This window comes from Sinocyclocheilus rhinocerous, unplaced genomic scaffold (genome assembly GCF_001515625.1).
Source record: "Sinocyclocheilus rhinocerous isolate Xijiao unplaced genomic scaffold, SAMN03320098_v1.1 scaffold2393, whole genome shotgun sequence".
Lineage (NCBI taxonomy): Eukaryota > Metazoa > Chordata > Actinopteri > Cypriniformes > Cyprinidae > Sinocyclocheilus > Sinocyclocheilus rhinocerous.
The window spans coordinates 94,008-104,688 of record NW_015635043.1 but is presented as its reverse complement, the minus strand read 5'-3'; the positions used below and the strand labels follow the sequence as shown (position 1 = coordinate 104,688).

The following is a 10,681-nucleotide window of genomic DNA, read 5'->3' as shown; positions in this document are numbered from 1 at the left end:
CTTACAGTGGTGTTTGTATTTGTCTAAAGGTTTTTCACCTGCTTGACTAATGACTGCTTGACTAATGACTGGCTGATTGATCACTGCATCAAAAAATCTGAAAAAATAAAAGAAAGCAAGTATGGTCAATGAGTGGAATCCGGTGGAATTCTTGTAGTGGGCTGTCTTATCAAGTGGGAGAGTTCTGCACATTGAAACTTTGTAAATGGTGAAACCACTTGACAATTATCAATGTTGAAAACACTTGTGCTGCTTCATATTTTTGTGGAAACCATGAGTCTTCAGGATTCTTTGAATAGAAAGTTAAAAAACACCATTTATTTGAAATGGAAATCTTTTGTAGCATTGTAAATGTCTTTGCTGTCATTTGTGATCAATATAATGCGTCCTTGTTGAATAAAAGCATTCATTTTTTCCCAAACTTTTGATCAGAGCTTTCATGTTTAGGTTCTAACTGTGTTTGCTGTCAGTGTATTGTGTGAAAGGTCTACTGTAGGATAAGAGGCAGATGTGCTGTGTTGTACAGGTGATGGCTGTCGGCACTGGGAGCATCACTGTGGGGCAATGGAGTCTCGTGCTCAGTGGGCCGCCAAACTGCTGCAGGAGTTTCAGAGGAGGATGGAGGATCTGGGCATCCCTGGACCTCACTCAGAGCCAAATGTGTCCGCTAAAGACTCACCAGCCAAAAAAATCAAGGGTAAACGCTACCCATCCCGAATCCAACAATAAATGTTGGTGTTACGGTGGATGATTCATCATCAGTTTTGTTTTAATTTTTACTTCAAAGTGTCACAACTTGTTCCTTTTCTGCTAATGTTACCTCAGCGTTTTCTCTCAACAGCTACAGTTCTTACAATTTCCTAGTCTAAACACTAAAAAAAAAAAAAAAATATATATATATATAGATGTATTTGACATGAGCATGTCTGGTTTTGTTTGCTTTATTGTGCTAGTTTCTTAATATTGAATTGGTCTTATTTTATGTTACGCAGATGGAGAATCACTGTCCAATTTCAGTCCTGAACGGACTCCGACCTCTCGGCGGACTTCAGCAGCCGCCCCATCCTCAGGAACCCCGCTGAAGAGACTTCGCTCCAGCTGTATGGTGATCCGTGTGGACGACCTGGACATCCATCAGGTCTGAGTCATCTCTACACAAACATACAAAATCATTGAAACACACTTGAGAATGACAGCCTTTATATTCTTATATACTGTGCAGATTAAAAGTCCATCTGTTGTACATTTGTTGTAATTTTAATGTATTTTAAAATTTAATTTTAAGCAATATTTTTCAAAGTATTGTTTACCTTTGTTTATTTCCAGGTTTAATTTAGTTTTTGAATCCCATATGTGGATAATGTGTAATTTGAACAACACTTTAGCCGTCTACAGCAAACCTTTTATTGTAAAAATCTGTAATTATTTTGTTCTGTTGTGCATACACAGACAGCTAAAAGAGGAAGTACATGTTTTGTATTTGTTTTTGCTCTTTTACCACAAGCTTGTATACTCACGCTTTTAAAGTGATACAAGTCAGTTCCGTCCAAAATTAGACTTGCCTGGCAAATGAAATCTGCTTATGTCATCCCTTTTTCATCACAAGGATAAAGCAGCATGTGATGTGTTGCTGATGTTATGCTTTGGTTATGCTGTGGTTATCAAATTAAGAGCAGAAATGGGAAGTTCAAGGGCACGATGAAAATTTAATTGAGAGAAATTGGACACGTTACACTAATTCAGAAAATGCTTGTAAAGAATCTCTTGATACATTCATGTGTAACGTTTTCTCGTGTTTACAGTTATCTCAGTAGCTCAAAAGAGACATAAGTGTGTACTCTTAAAGCTACAGTTCTCAAAGTTATCCAGTGTGAAAAACAGATAAAATGTGGAAATAAAAGTCATAAATCTTACCCTCATGTATAAGAAATGATTTAACCGCTCACTTTTGGAACTGGAATTGCCATTTCTAAATGTTCTGGCACAGACAACCCTGGATTCAAATGATTGGGGTCAGTACTTAATAAATGTAGTTCTTTTGAACTTTCTACTCATCAAGCAGTCCTGAAAAATAGAAATATAAAGCAGCACAACCGTATTCAACATTCATAATAAGAAATGTTGCTTGAGCAGCAAATTCATATTAGAATGATTTCTATAGAAGGATCATGTGACACTGAAGACTGGAGAAATTATGCTGAAAATTCAGCTTTGCATCACAGGAATAAATTACATTTTAAAATATATAAAAATAGAAAATATTTTTTTTAAATCGTAAAAATATTTAAAAAAATTTTAATTGATAGTGTATCTGGCTATGAGTTCTGCTTTTTAAAATAATTTAAATTTAACTAAAGCCCAGAACACTCTGTAGGACAAAAGCTGGCCACCGTCTCATCTTTTACATAAGTCCCAGATCTTAGCCAACTTGTGCATTTGCCCGTCAATGACAGTCTTCTACAGATCAAGTTGAGAAGCTTAAGTCAAAAGATAAATAAATAAAACACATCCGTTATTAAAACCCCAATCTGTTGCTATAGGTGTCCACTGGAGGCCGTCACAGCAAGAGAACACAGTCTCTCCTCTCCTGCAACCGCAAATCCTTACATCTCCCAGACAACACTCCTGCAATTCACCTTCAGTTCACTGAATACTACTTCCCTGATAACCCTGGACTTCCTGGTGTGTTAGCTATGATTTGTCATGTTCATTGATCACTATGGTTAATGCATATCATTCATATTTAAAAACTCACATTCTTGTTGTGGGAAAGGGTTTCATTTATCTAAGTCTAATTTTTGTTTTCCTCCCACTGGCCCTTTCTCTCTCTAGTACCCTGCTCTAATCTTTATGCCCAGCTGAATGGTCTACAGCTGTATCTGGATGCTCCAAGTGTCTTGTGGATGACTCTGTTCTCACGGGGTCTACACAAGACGCTAGATCAGGTCAAAGCCTTCTACCACCTCCAGGACAGCAGCAAGGCGGACGAACACATTGATGTCCGCCTGGATGCAACACAGCTGAAGGTAAACCAGCAGATCTGATGTGCTTTGAAAGGAGGGTTTTGTAAAAGGAAATATAGATGTAGAAATATATATATATATATATAGATGTATTTGACATGAGCATGTCTGGTTTTGTTTGCTTTATTGTGCTAGTTTCTTAATATTGAATTGGTCTTATTTTATGTTACGCAGATGGAGAATCACTGTCCAATTTCAGTCCTGAACGGACTCCGACCTCTCGGCGGACTTCAGCAGCCGCCCCATCCTCAGGAACCCCGCTGAAGAGACTTCGCTCCAGCTGTATGGTGATCCGTGTAGACGACCTGGACATCCATCAGGTCTGAGTCATCTCTACACAAACATACAAAATCATTGAAACACACTTGAGAATGACAGCCTTTATATTCTTATATACTGTGCAGATTAAAAGTCCATCTGTTGTACATTTGTTGTAATTTTAATGTATTTTAAAATTTAATTTTAAGCAATATTTTTCAAAGTATTGTTTACCTTTGTTTATTTCCAGGTTTAATTTAGTTTTTGAATCCCATATGTGGATAATGTGTAATTTGAACAACACTTTAGCCGTCTACAGCAAACCTTTTATTGTAAAAATCTGTAATTATTTTGTTCTGTTGTGCATACACAGACAGCTAAAAGAGGAAGTACATGTTTTGTATTTGTTTTTGCTCTTTTACCACAAGCTTGTATACTCACGCTTTTAAAGTGATACAAGTCAGTTCCGTCCAAAATTAGACTTGCCTGGCAAATGAAATCTGCTTATGTCATCCCTTTTTCATCACAAGGATAAAGCAGCATGTGATGTGTTGCTGATGTTATGCTTTGGTTATGCTGTGGTTATCAAATTAAGAGCAGAAATGGGAAGTTCAAGGGCACGATGAAAATTTAATTGAGAGAAATTGGACACGTTACACTAATTCAGAAAATGCTTGTAAAGAATCTCTTGATACATTCATGTGTAACGTTTTCTCGTATTTACAGTTATCTCAGTAGCTCAAAAGAGACATAAGTGTGTACTCTTAAAGCTACAGTTCTCAAAGTTATCCAGTGTGAAAAACAGATAAAATGTGGAAATAAAAGTCATAAATCTTACCCTCATGTATAAGAAATGATTTAACCGCTCACTTTTGGAACTGGAATTGCCATTTCTAAATGTTCTGGCACAGACAACCCTGGATTCAAATGATTGGGGTCAGTACTTAATAAATGTAGTTCTTTTGAACTTTCTACTCATCAAGCAGTCCTGAAAAATAGAAATATAAAGCAGCACAACCGTATTCAACATTCATAATAAGAAATGTTGCTTGAGCAGCAAATTCATATTAGAATGATTTCTATAGAAGGATCATGTGACACTGAAGACTGGAGAAATTATGCTGAAAATTCAGCTTTGCATCACAGGAATAAATTACATTTTAAAATATATAAAAATAGAAAATATTTTTTTTAAATTGATAGTGTATCTGGCTATGAGTTCTGCTTTTTAAAATAATTTAAATTTAACTAAAGCCCAGAACACTCTGTAGGACAAAGCTGGCCACCGTCTCATCTTTTACATAAGTCCCAGATCTTAGCCAACTTGTGCATTTGCCCGTCAATGACAGTCTTCTACAGATCAAGTTGAGAAGCTTAAGTCAAAAGATAAATAAATAAAACACATCCGTTATTAAAACCCCAATCTGTTGCTATAGGTGTCCACTGGAGGCCGTCACAGCAAGAGAACACAGTCTCTCCTCTCCTGCAACCGCAAATCCTTACATCTCCCAGACAACACTCCTGCAATTCACCTTCAGTTCACTGAATACTACTTCCCTGATAACCCTGGACTTCCTGGTGTGTTAGCTATGATTTGTCATGTTCATTGATCACTATGGTTAATGCATATCATTCATATTTAAAAACTCACATTCTTGTTGTGGGAAAGGGTTTCATTTATCTAAGTCTAATTTTTGTTTTCCTCCCACTGGCCCTTTCTCTCTCTAGTACCCTGCTCTAATCTTTATGCCCAGCTGAATGGTCTACAGCTGTATCTGGATGCTCCAAGTGTCTTGTGGATGACTCTGTTCTCACGGGGTCTACACAAGACGCTAGATCAGGTCAAAGCCTTCTACCACCTCCAGGACAGCAGCAAGGCGGACGAACACATTGATGTCCGCCTGGATGCAACACAGCTGAAGGTAAACCAGCAGATCTGATGTGCTTTGAAAGGAGGGTTTTGTAAAAGGAAATATAGATGTAGAAGCTTTTGGTGCTCTTTTTCCTTTTCTTTATCATAGACATTCCTATTTTTCACTGACCCTGGAAGGGTCATTGATTTTTCATTGAAAGTTATGAGGCGTTTTAGGAGGGCGTGGACGAGTCTTAATTTTATAAAGAATATCTCTTTGGGTTTGAGACTTTAGTCTTTGCAATTTTAGGGATCTTATCTATTCATGAACAGCTTGTAATGCTCCAAAGAGAAAGGAAAACTTGAAATCGCATCATATGACCCCTTTAACATGAAAGCCTCCATTCTAAAACAGACATCTTTGTTCTTTCGATAACGTGTTTTAGCTGAAACTTCTCTCTGTTCAGCTGATCATTCCTCTGGAATCCTCTATTCTGGATCACCCAGACCGTCCACAGTCATTGAGCGTCAGTCTTCCTCAGATCGTCCTCAGCAACACGCGCCATGCTCCTCATGGTTCCCATTCGGACCTCAACAGCACCTACAGCAGCTTCTCCGCCCGCCCTTTCTTCCATTCCATGGTGTGCCAACCTTTCCCTCTCGATCAGAGCGTCCTCCATCCCCTGCCGTCTGCATTCCTCCAACACTGTCTGGAAAACGAGTCCCTGTCATTAGCGCACAAACGCCCCTCTCGCTCTCAGGACGTCTGGTCTGTCAGTTTGTCCCGAGTGGCTCTTGGCTTTGAAGGGGCTCGTCGAGGGCCCAGAGGGAAAGCTCTTCCCTTTGTGGAGCCCTTTGCCATGTCTTTGTGGATGTGCTGCCCTTCTGCCTTCAAAAAAGACTCTCATAGTTCGAGTATAGATGGCAATTCGAAAATCCCCACCGGTTCTAGCAAACGATCCCTCCTAGATTCACCACAGGGTGTAAATGATGTCATATCTAATAAAGTTGACCAAACCAAGGGTCTAGTCAACTCTACCATGGCCTCCATCCATATCTTAGCCCAGTCCATCACTCCTGTCAAAATGTGGCTCAACCACTACCAGTTCGTAGCCCTTTTGCGGATGAAGGACTATCTTGCCCGACTAGCTGGAGATTTGACCAAGGACGTCCAGGGTTTGGGACAACCTGAACACAAACCGTCAGATCCCCCTTCGGTTTGTGTCTCAGTCCTGATGGAAATGATAGAACTTGCTCTACTTCTTCCTCCTGCAACATGCGAGCCAGAAGAAGAAGCCCGTTCTCCTGAGGAAACGGACAGTCCCAGCTTGACCGACTCTGACCTCTCGCCATCCCACCATGCCGGTGAGCCTGGCCTGCTGGAGGACAGTGGGACGGGAGGGAATGAGGATCAAGAGGGTTCGGTAGAGAAATTTGTTTTTTATCTGCTTCCCCCGGGGGCATCCAAGATGTAGGTGACTTTGTTTCTTCAGTAGAACACAAACGAAGATTTTTAACTCAAACCGTTGCAGTCTGTCAGTCATATAATGGAAGTGTAAAGGAAGAAGAAGACGCGTCACGCGCCGGCTGATGAGAACACTTGACCGACTCTGACCTCTCGCCATCCCACCATGCCGGTGAGCCTGGCCTGCTGGAGGACAGTGGGACGGGAGGGAATGAGGATCAAGAGGGTTCGGTAGAGGAGGCTTGCGAAGCTGTTGAAGAAGGAATGGATGAAACTCGGGCCTTTGTTACTTCCACGTCTCCTCCACTCTCTCCAGGGAAAACTGCAGTACTGTCCCGTCATAGCTCCACTTTCAGCTTGGAGGGGGAGCTGTCCAATGCCCTGAATGCCACCAAATGTGTCACCAAAGACGCACTCAGCGCCTCGCTGGATCTCACCAAGGGTGTGGTGTCCATCACGAAAGATGCCTTCAGCATCCTGAGCCGAGGATCTGGCATGACTAAACTCTTCACTCCTCAAAACAAGTAAGACCTTTAGGCCATCTGCATTGTTTTGGTCTTGATTTTAGGATTGCATTGATATGGAAAATCTGGTATTTCTTATAGTGGCTGAAACAGATAATTTTACTGTTCACATTTTATCTCTTTCAGCTGCTAATAAAAAATAAAAAAAAACTATTCTATCGCTTGGTAAGCAGATAAACATCAAATTTTCATTTTTGGGTGAACTATCCCTTTAAGCTTGAAACAATGTATGTTTTGAGCTCACATGCAGTGCACACAGTACATAATTGAAAAGAGCTGATACTGCTTGTGGCTATTCTAGTGAATGTCTGTATTTGGTTTAAGGAAGAACATTGGACTGTATTTGAAGCAGTTTAAGCATAGTTACAGACAGTAAATTTGCACATTGTTGGTACGACGGCCTGTAGTCTTAAAGGGATAGTTCACACAAAAATGAAAATGCTTTTATCATTTACTCACTCACATGTTGTTATGAATCCATACAACTTTAATTCATCTTCAAAACACAAATGAATATATTTAATGAAACCTGAGATATTTCTGTCCCTCTGTTGACCACAACTTTGACGATTCAATAAGTTCATAAAGACATCATAAAAGTAATCCATATGAATCAAGCAGTTTAAGCAAAGTCTTCTGAAGAGACTTGATCATTTTATGTGATAGACAGATGTGATTCTTTTTTTTTAAGCAAATAAACATTGATCAACAGAAATATTTAGAGCACATAAAATAACGTAAACTTCACCGTACTTGCTTGATACACAGTAACCAATGAGGTTTGTTCTTGCGTGTGAGGCAACTACCATTGAGCTTCTCTTTACCATATTTGATGTGCTCTATGTATGTACGTTGATATATGCAATGTTACACGTAAATAAAAGCCTAAATTAAATTATTTGCAGATTAATCCACTCGATTCATATGGATTACGTTAGGTCTTTATTAGATATGGTGAGTTTTATCTAGCGTGCTGTAGCACATATAGATGGCTAAACACCTGCCACTTTTTCTCTGCATGGAAAAACTTCAGAAAATGCATCATGAAACTGCATCTTAAATGCAGTGCTCATTTGCCAAAACTGATAATCATTTGCTTATAAAATCCATATGGCAAAGAAAGCATAACGTGACCATGAGTCTGTATCACATTTGCCCACACTAAACGTGTTTTAACATGGGCTTTAATGCCAGTGAGGCAAGTACTTTAGTGATTGCCGAGGGGAAGTTTAGTAATCAGTCAGTGCTCAGGGTTGATCAGTAGCATTTACTGTGATCTTAGTTGGTTGTTGCACTTTTATTTTAAGAACTAGAACCAGAGCTGTCAGTATCTTGAAGTCATGTGTGTTTGTGTTGTTGTGATTCAGAGTCTGGTGTGGAGTCGTTGCGTTCTAATGGTACGGGTGTCTCAGGCAGCTGTGTTAGTCCAGCTCCAGGAACAGAAGGGTCGTCAGCAGACCTCAGCAGCTCTCTGTCCCAGAGCACAGAAGACATTGCCCAAGATATGGTGAGTTTTATCTAGCGTGCTGTAGCACATATAGATGGCTAAACACCTGCCACTTTTTCTCTGCATGGAAGAACTTCAAAAAATGCATCATGAAAGTGCATCTTAAATGCCGTGCTCATTTGCCAAAACTGATAATCATTTGCTCACTATCATGTGCTTATAAAATCCATATGGCAAAGAAAGCATAACGTGACCATGAGTCTGTATCACATTTGCCCACAGTAAACATGTTTTAACATGGGCTTTAATGCCAGTGAGGCAAGTACTTTAGTGATTGCCGAGGGGAAGTTTAGTAATCAATCAGTGCTCAGGATTGATCAGTAGCATTTACTGTGATCTTAGTTGGTTGTGTGATTTTTAATGAACGCTCTGATTTTATTTCAGGTGTCTGTGTTAGTTCTGTGTCTGAGGCGAATAGGGTGCCTGACGGAGAAGTGTGGTGAAGATATCGTGGTGGCGCTGGAAGCCCAAGATCTTGTGCCTAAACAACATGGCAACCATAAAGTCATAGACCTGCTGGCGGGACTGGCACTGACTCAGGGTTAGGATGCTAAATGTGTCCATAAATGTGAATACCAAAATAATAATTTGGCCACTTTTTTTGACCGCTTTGTTTAAATTAACTTTAGGCACAACACTGTTTACATGAATCTCCTGCCCAAACATCCCCAAGATTCCAATAGTGATCGCTTTCACTTGTCAGCACCAGTTTGAATGACCTTGTGCTAATTCAGCTTCTCAGAAGTCGACAAACGTACATGCGAGTATGTTGGACACATCTGTTTCATAAGATCACACATCATTAAAGGAATAGTTCACCATTACATCACTTGTTCACCAGTGGATCCTCTGCAGTGAATGGGTGCCGTCAGAATTGAGAGTCCAAACAGCTGAAGGCCGGGACACACCAAGCCGATGGTATTTTATATAATATATAATATTTTCATAACAACATGAGCCGCTTAAAATTAAGAAAATTATCAACATTTTATTCAAAATGGTAAGCAAGCACTGCTTTGTTTATGTTTTGTATGTCTGCGTATATCTGCTTATGTCTTGTATATTGTTTCTGTTTCTCCTTTTGAATGATGAATATATACTATTGATAGCTGCTGATATAGACAGTTAACTCCTCTCATGCAGGCACAAAAGGCACGTGCTAGTTTGCAGTCGACTGTAGTCTGTTTTCAAGCGCAGCGTTTTGGTCTAGACACAGTTGATGCGAGGCAACAACATTGGTTTCGTCGTCACTATTTTTTTGAAGTCGGCTTGGTGTGTCCTTGCATTGATAAAAACTTCAAAATAATTCACAAGTAATCCACACGACTCCAATCCATCAATTAACATCTTGTGAAGCGAAAAGATGTGTTTGATAGAAACAAATCCATCAAGTTGTTTTTAAATTCAAATCGTTGCTTCTGTCTAAAATACGAGTCCTCAATCCATAATTTTGCCTTCTCTGGTGAAAATGTCGTCTCGTCTGAGTGAAATCGGCAGAGATCAAGCACCGTTTACAAACGAAAACTGTCCAAAACAGTTCCAAACAAATATGTGAGTGGATTTTAATGTAAAAGTACAAGAGGGGATGGACTTTTTCACTGGAAGAAGCTTTATTATGGATTATGGACTCATATTTTGGCCAGAAGCAACAGTTTAGAGTTAAAACACCTTAAAGGGCTAGTTCACCCAAAACTGAAAATTAGGCTGCGTTTTACTCGCCCCCGAGGCATCCTAGGTGTATATGACTTTCTTCTTTCAGACAAATCCAGTCGGGGTTATATTAAAAATTGTCTTTGATCTTTCAAGCTGTTTAATGCCACTCAGCGGGTGTTGCATTGCTTAAGTCCAAAAGAAGTGAAATAAAAAGCGCCAATCCATAAAAAAAAAAGTCTCACATGGCTCTCACAGTCCTCCTGTAGCGAATCGATGCGTTTTTGTAAGAAAAATATCCATATTCAAAACGTAATAATCACTTTAATCTAGCTTGCGCTCACTGTTGTAAAGGGAAGCAGATTTGGGCAGATGACGTCAGTGGTGGACAGTAACGGAGAA

At 39.7% G+C, this 10,681-nt stretch overlaps 1 pseudogene; it reads left to right on the top strand.

Annotated features, from left to right (window-relative positions):
• LOC107746334 (UHRF1-binding protein 1-like) overlaps positions 1–10,681 on the top strand; it is a 48,053-nt pseudogene that overhangs the window by 29,553 nt on the left and 7,819 nt on the right.